Source organism: Odocoileus virginianus, chromosome X, assembly GCF_023699985.2.
Source record: "Odocoileus virginianus isolate 20LAN1187 ecotype Illinois chromosome X, Ovbor_1.2, whole genome shotgun sequence".
NCBI classification, from domain to species: Eukaryota; Metazoa; Chordata; class Mammalia; order Artiodactyla; family Cervidae; genus Odocoileus; species Odocoileus virginianus.
Genome location: NC_069708.1, coordinates 13,701,161 through 13,724,110, shown reverse-complemented (window position 1 = coordinate 13,724,110; position 22,950 = coordinate 13,701,161). Strand labels below are relative to the sequence as shown.

The 22,950-nt window shown below is 42.3% G+C and overlaps 1 long non-coding RNA gene across 5 annotated transcripts in view; it reads right to left on the bottom strand.

The window, feature by feature from the left end:
- Positions 1 to 708: 708 nt before the first annotated feature.
- LOC110122200 (uncharacterized) overlaps positions 709 to 22,950 on the bottom strand; it is a 34,012-nt gene continuing 11,770 nt past the window's right edge. Inside the window, exons 3-6 of one of the 5 annotated variants that reach the window (XR_011485770.1) lie at positions 21,977 to 22,097; positions 10,623 to 10,755; positions 1,099 to 2,760; positions 709 to 830 (exon numbers count right to left, since the gene is read on the bottom strand). This is a non-coding gene — a long non-coding RNA (uncharacterized lncRNA). Of the gene's footprint in view, positions 831 to 899; positions 6,008 to 10,622; positions 10,756 to 16,912; positions 18,647 to 21,976; positions 22,098 to 22,950 lie in introns of those variants that run through there. The other 4 variants (XR_011485773.1, XR_011485771.1, XR_011485772.1 and 1 more) reach the window with 4 other exon arrangements.

The following is a 22,950-nucleotide window of genomic DNA, read 5'->3' as shown; positions in this document are numbered from 1 at the left end:
ACTGCATAATAAATCTTGTCTTGCCTTCTTTGAAGAGTCAGTGCAAAATGAGGCAGCTTGTCATGTGAGTCCAGTCCTTTAAGCTTCTTGGGTGACGTTGCTATATTAAGACCAAGGACTGTTATGCAACAAGACCCAGCTACACCTTTTCTTGATGCCCAAACTTCTTAGTGAAGACCACCTGTTGAACTAACAGGTGTTATTTTATTTTTGAAAAATGATCACATCCAGGGGTGAATTCTCCATTAACCTCATAGGATCGCAGTTGGAGTATTAGTCAGTGGGTGATGTGGAAAGAATATTCTAGAAAATGAACGAGTGGTCATTTTCATGAGAAGAATGGGTGGAAATGTTTTTACAAAATATACCATGATCTACGTATAGTTAGAATAATACTAGGGTTTCAATCACCCATAACTGACAGTCCTTGAGAAGCTGTGTGAAAAGAGGCAAGCAAGGATCGGCGTTCCCACCTCCCCCAGTCAGAGCAAGTGCCCTATCTTGGGCTCCCACAACCTGCTTTCCATCCCTTACCACATTCCATAGAAGGCACGTGCTCCATGTCCCTGTCCCCGCTAGATTATAGACACCTAAAGTCAACTATACTTTATTCCTTTTCACATCACTAGGACCTGACTCTGAACCTGAAACATAGTTAAGTGTTTAATAAAAACATTGGCTGGCTGGATGGATGGGCAGACAGCTGGATGAAATATGTACATGACTTTATTTGGAATGGAATGCAGGGTAGGCTGGGAGATCACTATATATATTTTTTAAGTTTAAAATGAAACCACATCCAAATTTCAAGCTTTACTCTGCCAAAGACCCTGGTAAGAAGAAAAGACAAGTTAACAACTGGAAGAAAATATTTGCAAATCATACATCTTACAAAGTAGTTGTATTTGTAATATATAAAGAACTCTCAATTTTAATGATAATAAATAATACAATTAGAAAATTGACAAAAGACATGAACAGATATTTCACTGAAGAGAGTATACAGATGGCAAATGAGCACATGAAAAGTTGTTCAATATCATTAGCCATTACAGAAATACACATTAAAACCACAATGAGATAGTATCATACACCTACCAGAATGGCTAAAATTTTTAAAATTCTGACAACACCAAATGCTGGAGAGGATGGAAAGAAACGGAATCTCTCCTATGTTCCTGCCGGGAATGTAAAATGATGCAGCCACTCTAGAAAACAGTTGGGCAGGTCCTTTTAAAACTAAAAATGGACTTACCATACAACCCAGCCCTTGCACTCAGTCATTTTTCCCAGAGAAATGAAAACTTATTTTCACACAGAAACTTGCATACAAAGGTTCATAGAAGCTTTATTTGTAATAGTCAAAGACTGAAAGCTACCCAAATGTCCTTCAATGGATGACTGGTTCAACTATGATACATCCATACCATGAACACACTATACCATAGAACAAGCTATTGTATTATGGGCTCAATGTTTATGTACTCATGAAGTTGATATGCTGAAACCCTAATCCCTCCCTGCTCCAGTGTGATGGTGTTTGGAGGTGGTGCCTTTGGGAGGTTATTAGGTTTAGATGAGGTTTTGAGGTTGGGACCCTCATTGTGGGATTGGTGCTCTTATAAACAAAAAGAGGAAGAGATGCCAGAGTGTGCTTGCACTCACTCTTCCTCCTTCTCCCTCCCTCCCCTGTCACCATCCTACACCCAGAGGAAAGGTCAGGTGACGACACCCCAAGAAGGCAGCTGTCTGAAGCCAGAAAGAGGGCCTTCACCAAGAATCCAGTCTGCCATACTTTGATCTTTGACTTCCAGGCTCCACTACTATGAGAAGTATAGCCACCCAGTCTGCAGTACTTTGTTACAGCCACCTGAGCTGACTAAGACACATTGTACATATCACAGCACGGTGGACATATCTTCAGGGAATTAAGCTGAGTGGGAAAAAAAATCCAGTCTCCAAAGAATACATACTGTATGACTCTGTTTATATAACTTTAATGGAATAACATAATTCTAGAGATGGAGAATAGCTTCCTATTGCCGGGGGTTCAGATGGGGGAGGTGAGAGGAATGGGTGTAGCAATAAAGGAATAACCTGAGGGAAATTTTGGAGATGGTAGAACTCAGTGTCTTGATTGCAGTGGTGGTTACACAAAGCTACACATGTGATAGCTTTGCACAGAGCACCCCCCCCAACCCCGACACACACACACACATGAGTGCATGTAAAACTGATGAAATCTGAATACAGTCTATGTATTGTACATTTCCCGATTTTAATTTTGTACTAAGTTGTACAACTTCCTGTGAATCTATAATTATTTCAGAATTAAAAGTTTTTATACACTAACATAATATTGTGAATCACAATACACTTCAACTAAAAGAATTTTTTTCTAATAAAAAAAAGATTGTTTTCTAAAAAAGAAGCAAGTTAGCATTTCTGACTTGCAACTTTGTTTTTTTATCTTTATGTACTCCCTCTCTTTTAAATACTGCTTCTTACATCATGATTTGTGAGAACTTTGAGGCAATTAAAATATATCTAGAGGCTTCAAAGTTGCCTTTAAAGTTGTAATCTTTTTGTTGTTGTTTTGTGGTGATAACAGTGGAAGTCGATTTCTTTCTTTTTTGATTTCTTTTAGAGGCCCAATGCCAGTCCCCTCCTTTCCTTTCCTCCTGGTTAGTGAAATCATTATCACTTTCCTTCTTGGTAAACTCTTCTGAAAAATGTTGGCTGAAGTGTTTTCTGATGATTCTGGAAGATGAATAGAGTGTCCAGAGATGTAAATTAGTCAGTGACATACATGCTGAACTTTCCTTTTGTCATTTCCCCCAAAGGTTTATTGGACAATCATATTCTTCAATTAGCCTAACTTTAATAGCAGGCTGGGCTCCTTATTTGGTGGTTAATTAACCATCACAAACTTCTGTTACTTCTTGACCTCATCACAAGGACAACTGGAGAACTGTCTTGTCCATTCCAGCCGCTGTAACAAAATACTCAGACTGAGTATCTGAGACTGGGTGACTCAGAAACAACAGACATTGATTTCTCACAGTTCTGGGGGCTGGAAGTCCAAGATCAATATGCTGGCAGATTTAGTGTTTGGTGAGAACCCATTTCCTTATTCCTAGATGATCATCTGCTTCTGTGGCCTCATTTGACATGAGGGGCTTGGGAGCTCTCTGAGCTCTCTTTTATTATAAGGACACTAACTAATCCCATTCACTATGGCCCTGCCCTCATGACCTAATCACCTCGCAAAGGACACACCTCCTAATTTCATCACCTGGGGAATTGGGATTTCAATATTAGGAAGAATGTTTCTCCCAGGTCCTCCAGGGATTCCGCAGGGGTTGGATGGTGAAGCAGAGAGAAAAGAAAGGCAAGTCCCCTCAGGGAAAATATTTCTTGAGAAAGATCTGGGAGCTATAGGGGTGGGGTCAGGCCTCTTGTTCTGCTCCCACTTTCCTTGCCATTGGCCGTTGGGCCTCAGGTTTGCACTGCTTATATCTTCGCCATGCCCTTGGGGGCCCAAGAGGAACCAGCTATCACAGTCCAGTTCACAAGCACCTTTTTCACTTCTGAGTCCCTCTTCTGTGCGAGACTCCTTGGCGGTGCTGACCATAGGGTTTATGCCACACAGGTTTTTTTTAAGTTTTTAAAAATTTACTTATTTTTAATTGAAGGATAATTGCTTTACAGTGTTGGTTTGATTCCTGTTAAAGATTTTTTTTGACATGGACCATTTTTAAAGTCTTTATTGAATTTATTACAATAATGCTTCTGTTTTATGTTTTGTTTTTTTTTGGCCACGAGGCAGGTGGGATCTTAGTTCCCTGACCGAGGATCCAACCCGTACTTCCTGCATCGGAAGGCGAAGTCTTAACTACCAGACCACCAGGGAAGTCCTCGCACAGGATTTTGAACAAAGCCTTCCAACACACAACAAAGATTTGTTACATCCTCTGAGATCAAACCAGTGAAAGATCAGAAATATTTGGTCTTAATATACAGGGCGTCCATAAACTCTGGAAACAAAGATGCTTTTTTTTTTTTAACCTGATGATATCCTGATGACATTCTTTACTTTTGCCCCTTTGCATTCTGGATGACTACCCTGTATAGTTAGCTAGGGTGTGACTCAGTTACACCATGAATGGAACTGTTTTCAGTCTGGCTATTTATAGTATCTCTGTGGGTTACCTGACTCTAAGCGACTCAGTTTCAGGACTTCTAAGTCATAGATTCATTCATTAGGCAGAGTTTTTGAGTACCATCTGTGTTTCATGACAGCATTCCAGGGAGAAGGAAGAAAGCAATTCCCGTTGATTATCTACCCTGTGGGAGACACTGACCCCTGGACAAATTCTTTGTGTCTTATCAGCTCCATTAACAAAATGAACATGTTTCGTTCCTTCTTCTGAGAGGAGGGAATTGGTGAAACTGGAATCTCTCGGTCAGCTCAATGACTGTGTTGTCCTGACTACCTTCATGTGTATAATTGTTCAGTGTTGAGTCTACCAGACTCATCATCATCAACAACAATCCTGTGAAAACTCAGCAAGAAAACGACTGCTCTGCTAAAGTCGTTTCTGCAGCTCAAGGAATCTCAGGCAGAGTGCCCAGATTGTCTTTCTTTACTGAATTCTTTAAGTCAGTCTCTGAAATACACCTGTACTGTGTTCTATGTCTCTAGAAGGACCCAATTCTTAGAAAGAGAAACATGATTTTAACTAAGAGCAGTGAAATGGTAGCAACAGGAAGCTGTTTTTCCAGTCAGCTCTGGAACATTGGCCCAGAATTACTTCCCGGGTTCCACCAAGGCTGCCCCACCAGAATGCTACCAGTAGCTAATGTTACCTTTATTCATTCAAGAGGCTCATGATTGTTATTACTTAATTTCTTTTCCTTAATTGTAATCGCAAAACTTTCAACCTAGCAAAGGGGGCCCACAAGTAAGATCCAAGAAGAAACTAACTGAGGTCTAAAAGCTAAGGTATAAGGGACTTCCCTGGTGGTCCAGTGGCTAAGACTCTACATTCCCAATGCAGGGGGCCTGGGTTCAATCCCTGGTTAGGGAACTAGATCCCATATGCTGTTAACTAAAGATCCCACATTCTGAAACTAAGACCCAGCACTGCCAAATAAGTATTTTTTAAAAAAAGAAAAGAAAAATGCATATCTTTAAAAAATTTTTTTAGTAAAAGCTGAAGTATAAATGCTGGGGAGATTCTTGATGTCCCGTCATGCTGAGCATGCAGAAGGATGAGTGAGCACATCCTCATGGGAGTAGACAGTAGTTTGGAACTGAAATTTTGGTGCACTTAGGGAACTGTTTGGGGCTTAATCTGGGTGCTAGTTATGTATTGTTATATAAAAGACACCCCAGGGACTTCCCTGTCAGTCCAGTGGTTAAGACTGTATGCTTCCAATGCAGGGGGCATGGGTTCGATATCTGGTTGGGGGATTAAGATCCTGCATGCCACTCAGTGTGGCCAAAAATAAATAAATAAATAAATAAAATAACCCTATGGATCATAGTCTGCCAGGCTCCTCTGTCCATGGGATTCTCCAGGCAAGAATACCAGGGTGGGTTGCCACGCCCTCCTTAGGGAATCTTCCCAACCCAGGGATCGAACCCTAGTCTCAGGCATCTCCTGCTTTGGCAGGCGGGTTCTTTACCACTAGCCACACAGTTCTGAGAGATGATAAAAAAAGGCTCAGCTCTGCGGTGCTTCCTTGAGGTTCTGAGTTTGGTTGAAGTCAAATGGTGCATAAGGCTGGACTTATCTGAATCTTCTTCACTCTCATCTGGCCCCTGGGTTAGAGTGGCTGGAAAGCAGCTGTGGGCTTCCTTACAGCATGGCAGTCTCCAAGGACTTGGGCTTCTTGAAGCTGGCATGGCAGCCAAAGCATGTGTTCCAAAAGACCCAGGTGGTAGCTGCAAGACTCCTTAGAACCTAGCCTCAGAAGTCACACAGTGTCATTCCACAGTGTTCTGTTAGCCAAAAAACAAGTTCCAGGGTCAGTCAGGATCCAGGAGCATGAATACCAGTCCTTTGTAGAACTATGGAGCAGGCATGAGGAGGTTTCTAACACCAGTATTATTAAAGCAGGACTTACATGCGAGTATGTGAGTGGTGGGATACACATGGTGCTTTGCATGCCTTTCCCAACACCAGGTACAGAACCCAAGCTCTCAGGCTCAGAGGAGCCATTCTGCAGGCCAGGACACTGGCAGACCCAAGCTTTCTTCACCTTCACCATTCTTTTTGCTCACCACTGTCTGTCACCATGCCAGGCAAAGTAATTCCAGCTCAGACTATCTTTTTTCACTTTTGTTCTCCTTCACCTTTTCCCCAGAGCTTCTTCCAATTAGTACGTAGATAGTTCAATAATCTCTCTCCCTCTTTTAATTCCATGTACTAGCCCAAGCCCCACCTAACCATGGCTGATGTTAAACCAGGGAACTTTAGGGCTATGGTTGTATTGAAAAAAGGCCATACATTGTGAACTAAAATTAGACCAAAAGTACCAGTGACTTCAAGTCCTTAAACTCTTTGAAAGTACTCAGAAGTACCTACTAAAATCTTCCTGAAAGTTAATGGCTTCTTTTCTACTTTCTATTAAGTGTGTTCTGTTTTTTTTTTTTTAAGTACTAGTAATTTGGATGAATAAAACCTGTCTTATTTTCTGTTCTGAAATTGTTTATCCTTTGTTTCTTTAAAAATTATTTTTGTAAAATGACAGTTTGTTTCCTACTAAGTTTTAATTATAAGATATGGGTATTTCAGCCATAATATAACATATATAGAATTTTGAGGTCTAGCCTAGAAATCTAACGACCATTTTAAACAGTACTGTTTTCCTCTGGGAAAAAGCATTCCAAGCTTGAAACCACAAACTTCAGCATGGCATTTTGTGGACACGCCCCATTTGTTTCTGACTTCTGCCTACTCTTTCTCTTTTTTCCATGGAGTTATATCATGAACTTGGATTTGGTTGTATTACATTAAGAAACTGAAAAGCTAAGTCGATGGGGGAAGTTTCAAAATATTCTGTGTCTTCATGCCATGCTGTCACCATCTGTGGAAATCTTTAGCCTTACTGTAAAACCAGAGAAATGCAGGCATTTCCCTTTAGGAACAATTTTCCATTTAAACAAACTGCTGGAATCCAGTGGTTAAGACTCTGCGCTTCCACTGCAGGGAGTACAGGTTCCATTCCACATACCACATGCCCCACAACGCGGCCAAAAAACACTACCAAAAAACTGATGGTTGACATTGCTGGCCAGTTTTACAACAGTACTGTCTGGGCTGGTGACTCTGGGGTCACTTTCCACATTAATCTGCTTTCCCTCAGCTGTGCCTTTCAAGCTGCTGGTACCCAAAGATTGAGAAGACAGTGGGAACAGTTGTGACAGCAGAACTAAAAGCAAAATCCTTCCTACGGGTCCTAACACAAAGTTCTTCATACATTAGTATTCTGGTAAACAGACTAAGTGACTTGCAGCCCTCTAGCTAGACAAAAATGTGGATTTGCAACAAATGTTATTATTTCATAAAGAGAATCACCCTGGGCAATCCTAGAGAAATTAGAAATAGGATTTCAGCTAGCCACAATTTTCTGGAATCCCAGCATGTCTGTTCCATAAAATAAGAAATGCCTTTATGCAGATGTTTGTTAATTATGGATGGTTTTTTATTTAGACATGCTCATTTTTCCCCTTGAATTATTAAATTATCAGGGCATGCCACAGGGACTTTGGGATAAGCCATAATTTGTTTATTTATAATTGAAGTATTGTTGACTTACAATATTGTATTAGTTTCAGGTATACAACAAATACGCAGAAGAACTATAAAAAAACATCTTCACAACCCAGATAACCACGATGGTGTGATCACTCACCTAGAGCCAGACATTCTGGAATGAGAAGTCAAGTGGGCCTTAGGTAGCATCACTACGAACAAAGCTAGTGGAGCTGATGGAATTCCAGTTGAGCTATTTCAAATCCTAAAAGATGATGTTGTGAAAGTGCTACACTCAATATGCCAGCAAATTTGGAAAACTCAGCAGTGGCCACAGGACTGGAAAAGGTCGGTTTTCATTCCAATCCCAAAGAAGGGCAGTGCCAAAGAATGTTCAAACTACCGCACAATTGCACTCATCTCACACGGTTAGCAAAGTAATGCTCAACATCTCCGAGTGAGGCTTCAACAATACGTGAACCATGAACTTCCAGATGTTCAAGCTGGATTTAGAAAAGGCAGAGGAACCAGAGATCAAATTGCCAACATCCGTTGGATCATCAAAAAAGCTAGAGAGTTCCAGAAAAGCATTTACTTTTGCTTTATTGACTATGCCAAAGCCTTTGACTGTGTGGGTCACAACAAACTGTGGAAAATTCTTCAAGAGATTGGAATACCAGACCACCTTACCTGCCTCCTGAGAAATCTGTATGCAGGTCAAGAAGCAACAGTTAGAACTGGACATGGAGCAACAGACTGGTTCCAAATCGGGAAAGGAGTACATCAAGTCTGTATATTATCACCTGCTTATTTAACTTATATGCAGAGTACATCATGTGAAATGCCAGGCTGGGTGAAGCACAAACTGGGATTAAGATTGCCGGGAGAAATATCCATAACTTCAGATACGCAGATGATACCACCCTTATGGCAGAAAGTGAAGAGGAACTAAAGAGCCTGTTGATGGAAAGTGAAAGAGGAGTGCTGGCTTAAAACTCAATATTCAGAAAACGAAGATCATGACATCCAGTCCCATCACTTCATGGCAAATAGATGGGGAAACAATGGAAACAGTGATGGACTTTATTTTTTGGGGCTCCAAAATCACTATAGATGGTGACTGCAGCCATGAAATTAAAAGATGCTCGCTCCTTGGAAGAAAAGCTATGACTAACCTAGACAGCATACTAAAAAGCAGAGACATTACTTTGCCAACAAAGGTCTGTCCACTCAAAGCTATGGTTTCTCCAGTAGTCATGTATGGATGAGACTTGGACCATAAAGAGGGCTGAGCACCGAAGAATTGGTGCTTTTGAACTGTGGTTTTGGAGGAGACTCTTGAGAGTCCCTTGGACTGCAAGGAGATCCAACCAGTCCACCCTAAAGGAAATCAGTCCTGAATATTCATTGGAAGGACTGATGCTGAAGCTGAAATGCTAAGAACTGATTCATTGGAAAAGACCCTGATGCTGGGAAAGATTGAAGGCAGGAGGAGAAGGGGATGACAGATGATGAGATGGTTGGATGGCATCACCAACTCAATGGACATGAGTTTGAGCAAGCTCTGGGAGCTGGTGATGGACAGGGAAGCCCGGAGTGCTGCAGTCCATGGGGTTGCAAAGAGTCAGACATGACTGAGTGACTGAACTGAACTGAACTGATACAGCATAGTAATTTGATATTTTTGTAGATTATACTGCATACAAAGTTTTTATAAAATATTGGCTATATTCTCTGTACTGTGTATTAGTGAAGTGATGTCACTCAGTCATGTCCCATATATTACATCCTTGTAATTTATTTTATACCTAGTAATTTAATCCGCTTCACCTATTTTACCCTTCCCCCTACACCCCTCACTCATCAGTAACCACTACTTTGTTATCTGTATCTGTATGCCTGTTTCTGTTCTGTTCTATTTGTTTATTTTTTAGATTCTACTTATAAGTGAAAACATACAGTATTTGTCTTTCTCTGTCTGACTTATTTCACTAAGCATAATACCCTCTGGGTCCATCCATGTTGTCACAAATGGCAAGATTTCATTTTTTGTGTGGCTGAGTAATATTCCACTGTATACACATATCACATAAACATACTATGTCTTCTTTATCCATTCATCTGTTGATGGACACTTAGGTTGCTTCCATCCCTTGGCAATTGTAAATAATGCTGCTATAAACATTGGGGTTCATGTATCCTTTGAATTAGTCTTGTGATTTTCTTCTGATAAATACCCAGGAGTGGATTGTTGGCTCATAGGGTAGCTCTATTTTTAATTTTTTGAGGAATCTCCATACTGTCTTCCATAGCAGGTGTACCAGTTTACAGTCCCACGGTGCACTAGGGTTCCTTTTTCTCCCCATCCTGGCCAACACTTATTATTTCTTGCCTTTTTGACAATAACCATGCTGACAAGCATGAGGCAACATCTCATTATGGTTTTGACTTACATTGCCCTGATGATTAGTGATGTTGAGCATCTTTTCTTGTGCCTGTTGGCCACGTGTATGTCTTCTTTGGAAAAATGCCTATTCAGCTGCTCTGCCCATCTTTTAATCAAGTTGTTTTCTTTTTGGATATTGAGTTGTATGAGTTATATATATATTTTTTCTCTTGTCAAGTAGTTTTATTTATCTATTGGAGGATAATTGCTTTCCAATGTTGTGTTTCTGCTATACAACAATGTGAATCAGCTCTAAGTATACATATATCCTCTCCCTCCTGAGTCTCCCTCTCCCCCTACATCCTACCCCTGGGTCATCACAGAGCACCCAGCTGAGTTCTCTGTGCTATACAGTGGCTTCTGGCTAGCTATCTATCTTACACCTTTATATATTTTTTATATTAACCTCTTACCAGACGAATAGTTTGTAAACATCTTCTTCCATTCAGTAGGTTGTCTTCTCATTTTGTTGGTGGTTTCCTTTGCTGTGCAAAAGCTTTAAGTTTGCCGGTCCCATTTGTTTACTTTTGCTTTTGTTGTCCTTGCCTGAGGAGACAGATCAAAAAAATACTGCTAAGATCAATGTCAAAGAGCATACTGCCTATGTTCTCTTCTAGGAGTTTTATGATTTGGGGTCTTATGTTTATGCTTTTGATCCATTTTGATTTTATTTTTATATATGGTGTGAGAAAATGTTCTCATTTCCTTTACATGTAGCTGTCCAGTTTTCCTAGCACCATTTATTGACAAGACTGTCATTACCCCATTGTACATTCTTGCCTTGTTTGTCATAGGTTAACTGACCCTACGTGTGTGGGTTTATTTCTGGATAAGCCATAATTCTTAAACTTTAACAAGATATAGAAATTTTGACTTAAGCCAGAGATGAGAGGAGGGAATCTTTTTCTTTTATGGCCACGCCAAGTGGCATGAGGGATCTTAGTTCCCCGACCAGGGATCGAACTCCTGCACCCTCCAGTGGAAGCCCAGAGTCCTAATTCCTGGAGCACCAGGGAGTGAGAGGAGGGAATTTTTTAAAGAGACACTAAATATTTATTTGTCACCACTCAATCTCATGAACTCTAATCACTGCCTGAAAATTAATCTGTCACCATGTCAGGCCTCCTAAAATGGTAAACGAAAGCAGAGTCATCTTCTATTGAACAGCACCTGTCAGAGGGTTGCCAAAACTCTGGAAAGACTTCTCAGGCAATGTTAACTGTGCAATCTACAGCTAGAGCATAGACCAGCTTCCACAAGAGATGCCAATACAACCTGAGATGTAATATTTCAAATTGCAAATACCCCCTTACTATGGAGGAATAAATTGCAGTCAACCTTTATGGACAGCAATTTTGTCGATACTAAAGTCCTTAAATAAAAGCATTTATACCCTTTCATTTAGAAATTCCACTTCTAGAATTGTATTAAAATAAATCAAAGATGTATTTTGAAAATGTGTGCAAGATGTTTATTACAGTATTATTTATAATAGCAAAGACAAGCAAAACAAACCAATGTGAAAAAATAGGGGACCCCAAAGGACTGAGTACTTTGAAGTCATTTAAGTCATTAAAGTTCTAGAAAAATCTTTAATGTCCATAATACCTTAAGGAGAAAGAAGCAGGTCACAAAGGAGCATCTTGTCCAGATTTTGAGGGATGTGTATACATTTTTTTGGCTGTGCTGAGTGGCTTGTGTGATCTTAGTTCCCTGACCAGGGATCGAACTGGAGCCCTTGGCAGTAAGAGCATGGAGCCCCAGTCACTGGACTGCCAGGGAATTCCCAAAAGTGATTTTAGAGTCTTCTTTGTGCCCATCTTATTTCCCAATTTTACAGTGCACATATCAGTTATATATATATAATATCATCAGGAATAAACACATTCTAACAAAATAGTGGTTCTGTAAGGCTCCTTTGTTCTCCTTTTCTGAACTTTTCATTTGTGTCACAAATCCCTTTGCAAATCTGAGGGAAAATGTAAATTTTCTCCCCAGAAGTGTAAATACCCATCATCGAATTTCACCAAACATTTCTGGGGATTTACCACCTCCAGGTTGATAGGTCCCAAGTTAAGAACTGCCCAGCCACAGTCTGAATGGCTTCCACCTTGTGGATTTAATCACTCCAGTGGTGTTGTGGTCTCCTCTGTCTCTCCAAGAGCATGGACATGCCTATCAGCCTCTGTGGATTCATGGACCCAAGCAGGTACTTTGAAGGTGCCCTAGGATAGCCTCTCGGGGTGACATCAACAACTGAGAGGTGTGAGTGGAGACGATCACAGTGTTCAGGATCTCGCCTGTGAAGCCAGGGTGCTAAGAGTACAGCGTGCAGGCCACTTGTGTGGCTTCCTAATGAGCCCTGGTCACTTGATGGTCCTAGGCGACTGGGGACTAGGCACTCAGATGACTGCTATTTAAAGGCAGCCAGCATGATCCTGAGTCTCTGAAAATTAATAGCAAGGTGTCATCGTTGAGAAACCTGACTCCATGAAGGAATAAAATGAGAGCAGAAAGTTATGACACTGGAAAAGCACAGTCACCGGGTTTCTGTCAGAAGTGAAGAGGGACATAGAGCTTCAAGCCACAGTCTCACTGGACTTCAGAGGAAGATCACACACGTGGGCCTCACACACAGGCATAGGCTGAGGCTGAGGAAGCCTGTTAAGGCTAGTTTCTGCAGACTTGGAGTCAGAGCCCTTCCGAAAGCCTCTGAGGTGGCTAGCCTGCAATGATTCCATCCACCAAGACCACAAATACATGAGGTGGAGCTAAGTGGGAGGGCGTAACAATGATGATGCCCTGCTGTGGGCTTGTTAATCTGAGGAGCCTGCAGGCATCCGAGTGGAAATGACCGGCGGGCATTAGGAAATAGGGAGCGGGAGCCACTAAGTAGCCAGATGACGTGGCTGCTAAAACAAACACAGTATTAGGCTGCATTTATAGCTGTGTAGTATTTAGGCAGAGGCTGTTTGCCAGTCAGATCTTAGGTGGAGTGCGCCTCATTATATCACTAGCAGTGGGGAGGGAGTGGGCATAGTTTCAGACTGACGTTAGTAACCCAGCTCAGAACAGGTCTGGGTGTGGTGGGGGATGGGGGGTGAGCAGGATGGTAGGAGAACTGGAAGTTGTGGTATACACACTGTGAAAAACTAGATGTCATTGTTTTCCGGAAAAGGAACTCTAGGTCGAATGCTTAGTGGGTAACCGACCTGAAAATGGAAACCTCTACAGAGAAGCCGAGCGACAGTAATTGTGAACTTACAGAGTGAGGTTCCAAATTGGTATCTGTCATCATACACAGATTTACAAAAGAAATGGTTCCTGGACTCTGGGGGTCAAGGATAGGAAAGGTTTGAGAGTGGGAAGTAGAAAATAGATGGAGAGATTTGAGGTAGAGATGGGTAGTAGTTGCCGTGTCTGAGACCCCACCCACCCCCTAAAAATGAGAGTTTATATGGGGAAGGATGTATGTGGGAGGTGACGCCTTTTAACCCAAAGCCTAATAAGGAGTCCCTCTGAGCCGGTGTCCTCACTGCCTCTTGAAAGCAGAGCCTGAGAAAAGGGCTTTGCATAATTTTTTTGTCCGTGTGTATGTGAAATTGTCCCAAGGGCTTCCTTTGTAGCTCAGATGGTAAAGAATCTGCCCACAATGCAGGAGACCTGGGTTCGATCCCTGGGTCAAGAAAATCCCCTGGAGAAGGGCATGGCAACCCACTCCAGTATTCTTGCCTGGAGAATCCCATGGACAGAGAAGCCTGGTGGGCTACAGTCCATGGGGTTGCAAAGAGTCAGACACAACTGAACCACCAACACTTCCCACTTCCCCAAGGAACAGGAATGAAGGACAGGGAAGAGTGAAACAGGGAAGAAGGGAACACCGATTCAAGTTCATCATTATTGTAGGGAACTGGGGTCTCATATCACTGGGGACTTCCTGAGGAGCCTCGTAAAAAGTGCCTCAGGAATGTCTGTCTGAGTGATGGAAAAAGACAGTATTTTTAAAATTTTTATTCAGGCTCCAAGCCTGAATAGATTGAGGGTTGCACTCAGGGTGTTTGCACACATGTAGAATGTCACATGTAGAATGTTGGGTTCTCCCAGCCTCCACCCAGCCACAAAGAAGCCCAGGCCCCAGCGAGAGGTGCTAGTTCAGCTAGTTCAACATGCTGCTGCCGGGGCCCCAGGGACTGTGTTAGCTCCATAGCTGAGAAAGCTAAAGCAGGCTGGAGACTGGGGTCTCTTCCCACCCCGGACATCTAAAGGGCAAATGACAGGCTCACTGCCTTGGTGACTAAGACAGGAGAACATTGCCATGTTGGATCAGCCTATACTGTGTTGGGAGAAAGGTTGTCTGGGCATTTCCTTGGCCCTGAAAGGAGACAGCGTAAGGACAGGTTGTCTCAGACTACCCAAGAGGACTTCTGGGGTGGGGAGTAGGGAGACCTCTACTTAGAGAGAAGCTGAGAGGTACTGCCATTGCCAGGCCCATGAACACTCACGAGGAAGAGAGAATCAGTTCTAGATACCTGCCAGGCCCAGAGAGAGAACCAGGTCAAGAGACACCACTCCTCCCCCTACTCCACCCTCCCCGTGAGGAGCTGGAGGTGCGGAAGGGAAGGGGAAGTGCAAGATGGAGAAATAGAAAGGGAAGTCAGTCACACAGACTTACTGCTGGACGGTTTCAATTGGAAGCAGGCCTGAGCTGGGGGAGGGGAGAAGTTATGAAGAGTATCTTGGGCTGGATATTCTAATTATGGAAGAGAGGCTGTATTTGTTACTTTGAAGGACTCAAAGGCTCTATGTTACCTGAGCTGAAAAGTAATGGGGTCCATTGGAATATTTATCCAGTAATGGCATTTATTTATTCAGTGTGTTTGTACGAATTCTCCAGAGAAACAGAACTGATAGGATGTGGGTATATATATATATACAGAGAAAAGGATTTATTAAGGAATCAGCTCATGCTATTGGGGAGCCTGACAAGTCCCAAGGTCTTGGGTCGACAAGCTGGAGACCCACAGAGCTGATAATGTAGTCCAGGCCAAGTGACAGCAGTCTCAAGACCAAGGAAGAGCCGATGTTTCAGTTCCAGTCTGAAGGCAGAAAAAAACAATGTACCAGTTCAAAGACAGTCAGGTGGGAGGCATTCCCTCTTCAGTCTATTCAGGCCTTCAACTGATTAGAAAAGGCCCACCCACACGCAGGAGGGCAATCTGCTTGGTCTACAGATTCAAATGTTAACCTGATTCAAAAACACTCTCACAGGGGAATTCCCTGGTGGTCCAGTGGTTAGGACTTGGTGCTCTCACTCACAGGGCCCAGGTTCGATCCCTGGTTGAGGAACTAAGATCCTGGAAGCTGTGCAGCATGGCTGAAAAAACAAAACAAACAAAAAATCCCAAAGCACCCTCAGACACACCCAGAATAATGTTTGATCAAATAGCTGGTCCCCTGTGGTCCAGTCAAGTTGACATAAAATAAACCGTCACATTCAGGAGATACATTTTAAAATTGTATTTATTTGGCTCCAAAGAGTCTTAGTTGCAGCACTCAGGATCTTCAGTCTTCTTTGCAGCACGTAGACTCTTTAGTTGCAGCATACAAACTCATAGTTGCAGCATGTGGGATCTAATTCCTAGAGCAGGGGTATCAAACCCAGGCCCCCTGCATCGGGAGTTTGGGGTCTTAGCCACTGGATCAGCAGGGAAGTCCCCACTGAATGGGTTTTTTAAGTGACTCAGTAAAAGTCATGTTTTCATTATATGCAAGTCAAGCATAGACAACATGCCAGTTACACCCTTAGAACTAGCTCAGGACTTCCTATGGGGCCTACTGAACCTGACTCTGATCCTTGGCTACCCTGTCCCCTTCCACCTTCCTCCTCTGTCTTGAGACATTGTTAGTAGCTTCCTGGCTTTCAGTTTTGGGCTCCATCCTCTGAACTGCAGGCAGCATCTCATAGTTATAACCCTAAGGAACTCACTGTTACATGTGGTCTTGTGAGTGAGTGCTCAGTCATGGCGAGTGCTTAGCTGCTTCAGCCTAACTCTTTGTGACCCCATGGACTGTAACCCGTCAGGCTCCTCTGGCCATGGGGATTCTCCAGGCAAGAATACTGGAGTGGGTTGCTATGCCCTCCTCCAGGGGATCTTCCCGACCCAGGATCGAACCCAGGTCTCCCGCATTGCAGGTGGATTCTTTACCATCTGAGCCACCAGGGAAGCCCAAGAATACTGGAGTGGGTAGCCTATCCCTTCTCCAGGGGATCTTCCTGACCCAGAAATCGAACCGGGGTCTCTTGCATTGCAGGCAGATTCTTTACCAACTGAGCTACCAGGGAAGCCCCTCCATTATGAGAGATGGAAGCAAAGTAGAATGGGTTGAGAGGAGCATGCCTGGGATGGCCCAGAAATGCGCGTTGTGTCTTGACTCTATTGCCATGAATTGGATTGAATGCTGGTGAGGCCACCCTGGGGGTGAGGGGATAGGCCAGTACAGTAAATCCCCTACCTTCGAATGAGTTCTGTTTCAAGAGCCAGCTTGTAAGCCCAATTTGTTCACTAAGTCCAACAAAGTTAGCCTAGGTGCCCAACTAACACAATCAGCTATATATAGGACTGTACTGTAATACTTTACACACAAGTAATACATAAAAAACAAACACAAAAAATAGAACATTTTTTAATCTCAAGTGCAGTACCTTGAAAAGCACTGTAGTATGGTACAACAGCTGGCACACAGGGGCTGGCATCGAGTGAACAGGCAAGAAGAGTTACTGACTGGAGAAGGGAGAGGAGGTGGGAGATGGTAGAGATGAAGGATCGTCAGCAACAGGAGATGGAGGGCAAGCTGCAATTTCACTCATGCCTGACATCACTGGACATATATATGCACATTGGCATCTTTGAAAGTTTGCAACTTGAAGGTTCGTATGTAGGGGCCTTACTGTACCTCCTAGAAACAGTGGCTCTTCTGCAGCCAAGAGCCAGCCTAACTCCCACCCTTCCTAGTGCCTCTTCCTGGCTCTCTTCTCCCTTCTTGTGTGTGTTAGTTGCTCAGTCATATCCAACTCTTTTTAACCCCATGGACTGTACCCCACCAGGCTCCTTTGTCCATGGGATTTCCCAGGCAAGAATACCAGAGTGGGTTGCCATTTCCTTCTCTAGTCTGCAAAATTTCCTTTCTACAACCTCTCCTCTCCTCTCTTACCTCTTCTCATCATCCCAGCTTCTCTTTTCTTTTTTCTTTTTAATACATTATTAGTTTTTATTGAGGTATAGTTGATTTATAATATAATAATATAATAATATATTAATTTCAGGTGTACAGCATAGCAATTCAGCATTTTCACAGATTATACTCCCTTGAAAGTTATTACAATAACAATAACTACTCCATATTATCAATTATCTTATCTTATTCACATTTCCCCAATTGTCTTAATATGATTTTAATAGTTTGTTTGAATCGAGATGCAAATAAATCCATACATTGCATTTGGCTAGTATGTTTCTTAAGTCTGTTAATCTATAGGTTTACTCTCCACTCATTTTTTTTCTTGTAATTTTTTGTCATTGTTGAAAAAAAAAATAAGAATTTCCCATAACCTGAACATTGCTTAGTGCATCCTCATGGTATGATTTCACATGTTCCTCTGTCCTCTGTATTCCCTGTAAATTGGTAGTTAGAGCTAGGCCAGTGCTGTCCAATAGAATATTTTGCAGCTACAGAAAATTTCTGTATCTGCACTGTCCAATATGGTAGCCACTAGCCACATGCAAATTTTGAGTTCCTGAGATGTGGCCAGTGTGACTGAGGAATTGGATTTGTAGTTTTATGTAGTTTTATGTTCATTTAAATATAGATGGGGTTGCAGTGAATTGGAAGATTGAGATTAATACACATACATTACTATATATATAATAGATAACTAATAAGGACTGTATAGCACAGGGAACTCTACTCAGTACTCTGTAATGGCCTGTATGGGAAAATAAACTAAAGAAGAGTGGATATGTATATGGATAACTAATTAACTTTGCTGTACACCTGAAACCAACGAGATTGTAAATCAACTATCGCTGTTGTTCAGTTGCTAAGTCATGTCCAACTCTTTGTAACCTCATGGACTATAGCATACCAGACTCCTCTGTCCTCCACTATCTCCTAGAGTTTGCTCAGATTTTTATCTATTTGAGTCAGTGATGCTATCTAACCATCTTATCCTCTGCCTCCCCTTTCTTCTTTTGCCTTCAATCTTTTTCAGCATCAGGGTCTTTTCCAGTGAGTCAGCTCTTTGCATCAGGTGGCCAAAGTATTGGAGCTTCAGCTTCAGTAACAGTCCTTCCAATGAATATTCAGGGTTGATTTCCTTAGGATTGACGGGCTTGATCTCCTTGTTATCCAAGGAACTCTCAAGAGTCTTCTTTAGCACCTTGATTTGAAAGCATCAATTCTTTAGCCCAATTAAAATATAGGTAGCCACATGTGGCTATTGACTACTCTAGTGGACAATGCAGATCTAGAGGCTTGATCAGATTCAGTTTTGTTTATTATCAAAACTACTTCAGGTACTTCCATCATCCACCACTGTATTTAGTCCAAATTTCTTTCTTTTTGTAATCAGTCTACCCTAGCTGTGTCTAAGCCTTTTATGCATGTCCCAACAGTCCACAGTGTGGCACTTGTGAGTCTGATCTCTTCTGAGGAGCCCACCAGAACCATGGACACAATTGGCTAGGACCCAGCTATACAGCAGTTTTTCCCTTCCTGTTTTGCTTGACTCTATTATGTTTCTTATAAAATCATGGAATTAGAACGTTTCTTCATTTTACAGGTGAAGAAAACAGAACAGGGAGAAGAGTAGGCTGCTTCTCAAAGCTGTGCTCCCCTCCTCAGTGAAGAGGCCTCCCTGAGAACCCCTTTGGAAGTAGGAGGGAGGGATGCAAAAGGTTATACAGCTAGTCAATGGCAGAACAGAGATAGCACTTAATTCTGTCTTCTGATGCCCACCCCAAGAGTTCTTTCAACACCAAATTCCATAATCGATTTGCTGATGCTGAACCATCCTTGCATTCCTGCAATAACTCCACTTGGCCATGTGTTTTAACATCTTATACGCTGCTGATGAAAAAGTTGGGAAGTCATAATAACACAAACAAGAGGTTTATTATGTGCTAATCTGTAAAAGTGCTGCTGTGGAGAAGAACAGCAGGTGCCATTGGACATGGGGAGAGTTGGACCTGTTGGGAAAGCCAAGTAGGGACTAGATAGGCACGGGGAGTACAGAGATAGTTTCAGGCAAAAGAAACTGCTAAAAGATTAAGGATATAGAAGGAGAGAGGGCATGGCTTCTGTATAAAAACTAGGTTGGGGTGAGAGAGAGAATCAATGGTATTAACGATATTCTTTCATGTAAGAACATATTTATATATAAGAATACATTCTTGTGGAAACAACCCAAATACCATCAATGGATAAATGGATAAACAAAAATGTGATATAGTCATACAATAGAATATCATTTAGCTTGGAACTTCCCTGGTCCAGTGGCTGAGACATCCTGCTCCCAATGCAGGGGGTCTGGGTTACATCCCTGGTCAGGGAACTAGGTCCCACATGCTGCAACTAAAGAACCCATGTGCCACAACTAAGATCTGGTGCAGCCAAATAAAATAAATAAATAAAAATTCTTAAAAAGAATATCAGCCTTAAAAAGGAAGGAAATTCATACAACATTCATGAAACTTAAAGATGTCCTACTAAGTGAAATAAGCCAGGCACAAAAGGACATATTTATGATTCCAATTATATGAGATATCTAGAGTAGCCAGACTTATAAGACAGAAATTAGAATGGTGTACACAAAAATAAACTCAAAATGGATTAAAGATCTAAACATAAGACCAGAAACTATAAAACTCCTGGAGGAAAACATAGGGAAAACACTCTCCGACATAAATCACAGCAGGATCCTCTATGACCCACCTCCCAGAGTAATGGAAATAAAAGCAAACATAAACAAATGGGACCTAATTAAACTTAAAAGCTTTTGCACAATGAAGGAAACTATAAGCAAGGTGAAAAGACAGCCTTTGGAATGGGAGAAAATAATAGCAAATGAAGCAATGGACAAAGAATTAATCTAAAAAATGTACAAGCAACTCCTGCAGCTCAACTCCAGAAAACTAAACGACCCAATCAAAAAATGGGCCAAAGAACTAAACAGACATTTCTCCAAAGAAGACATACAGATGGCTAACAAACACATGAAAAGATGCTCAATAACACTCATTATCAGAGAAATGAAAATCAAAACCACAATGAGGTACCATTATACGCCAGTCAGGATGGCTGCTATCCAAAAGTCTACAAGCAATAAATGCTGGAGAGGGTGTGGAGAAAAGGGAACCCTCTTACACTGTTGGTGGGAATGCAAACTAGTACAGCCACTATGAAGAACAGCATGGAGATTCCTTAAAAAACTGGAAATAAAACCGCCATATGACCCAGCAATCCCACTGCTGGGCATACACACCAAGAAAACCAGAATTGAAAGAGACATGTGTACCCCAGTATTCATCGCAGCACTGTTTATAATAGCCAGGGCATGGAAGCAACCAAGATGCCCATCAGCAGACGAATGGATAAGAAAGCTGTGTTATATATACACAATGGAATATTACTCAGCCATTAAAAAGAATACATTTGAATCAGTTCTAATGAGGTGGATGAAACTGGAGCCTATTATACAGAGTGAAGTAAGCCAGAATGATAAACACCAATACAGTATACTAATGCATATACATGGAATTTAGAAAGATGGTAACGATAACCCTATATGCAAGACAGCAAAAGAGACACAGATGTATAGGACAGTCTTTTGGACTCTGTGGGAGAAGGCAAGGATGGGATGATTTTAGAGAATAGCACTGAAACATGTATATTATCATATGTGAAATAGATCACCAGTCCAGGTTCGATGCATGAGACAAGCGCTCACGGCTGGTGCACTGGGATGACCCAGAGGGATGGGGTGGGGAGGGAGGTGGGAGGGGGGTCAGGACGGGGAACACACGTACACCCGTGGCTGATTCATGCGAATGTATGGCAAAACCACTACAATATTGTAAAGTAATTAGCCTCCAATTAAAATAAATAAATTTAAAAAAAAGAAATTAGAATGGTGGTTGCTAGGGTCTAGGGGAAGGGGTAAGTGGGGAGTTAGTGTTTTAAATGGTATAAAGTCTCAGTCTGGGAAGATGAAAAAGTTCTGGAAATGGATGGTGATGATGGTTGCACAACAATGCGAATGTACTTAATGCCTCTCAACTTTTAATATTTCATCAGTTCAGTTCAGTCACTCAGTCATGTCCAACTCTTTGCGACCCCATGGACTGCAGCACGCCAGGCTTCCCTGTCCATCACCAACTCCTGGAGCTTGCTCAAACTCATATCCATCGAGTCGGTGATGCCATCCAACCATCTCATCCTCTGTTGCCCCCTTCTCCTCCTGCTATTTCATACTTTATACATTTTTAAAAATGTAACATATTTTAGCACAATAAAAATTAAATAAAAATACATGCATTCTTATATATGGGAATATACGTGTATCTCCTGAGGAATATAAACCAGAGTGAGCAGGTGTTGTTTCTGGAAGGTGGCATGTGTTCTCAGTTACTCAGTCATGTCTGACTCTGCAATCCCACGGACTGTAATTCGCCAGGCTCCTCTGTCCATAAAATTCTCCAAGCAAGAATACCTGAATGGGTTGCCATTTCCTCCACCAGAGGATCTTCCTGACCCAGGGATTGAACACACATCTCCTGCAGCTCCTATGTAGGCAGGTGAATTCTTTACCATTGCGCCACTTGGGAAGCCGTCTGGAAGGTGGAAGCACAGAGAATATTCTATAATTTATTGGGTTGGCCACAAAGTTCATTTGGGTTTTGTCATGCCATCTTATAGAAAAACCCAAATGAACTTTGTGGCTAACACAATATATTTTTACCTTGTTTGAATGTCTTCCAAGGAGCATGTAATTTTTAATCACCAGATAATTAAAGATGAAAAAGCTCTAACAGAGGAGGACATAATATGATGGATGACCATGAAAAGAGCATGTCATGGGACTCTGGCTGAAAGTCATCTCAGGAGAGGGTTTTCCTTTTTGGAAGAGGGAGGGGTCCGCTTTCGCTTAAATCCCTGGGAATGACGGGGAAAGAGGCAGACAGACAAAAGGTTAGGGCTCTGGAGGAAGTTGACCCCCAGAAAGTTGTGATGATTCTCCTGCTTGAGCAAAAGGGACTTGCAAGCAGAGCAAATGCATATCCCCAACCTGAGCCCTGGCCAGGGGTCTGAGGTGGTTAAGTATACAGGAGCTGAGAGACCCACAAGCAGAGGCCCCAAGAGTTAGGCATCTGGCTCGAGAGCTGAGGCCAGGCCTCAGGGGCTAGTCGGCAGCCTCTCCACCCAGCAGACAGGCTCATACAGACATTCTCTGTGGCCAGCCTGCCCTGTGGGAGAAGCTGGCACGATCCAGGGGGCTGGGAGGGAACTGGCACTTGAAATGTTTGTTCCTCCGCTCTGCTCCCAGGTTGCTAGGGTGAAATTCATAAACACACTGACTGGCTTCGTTGCGGATTAATGAGCTCCAGCTTTATGTCTGACAATCCTTGGACTTGAACCAAGTGGCTCCCAGCTCCTCTTAACAGATTCCAAGCCTTGTGCTTCTCC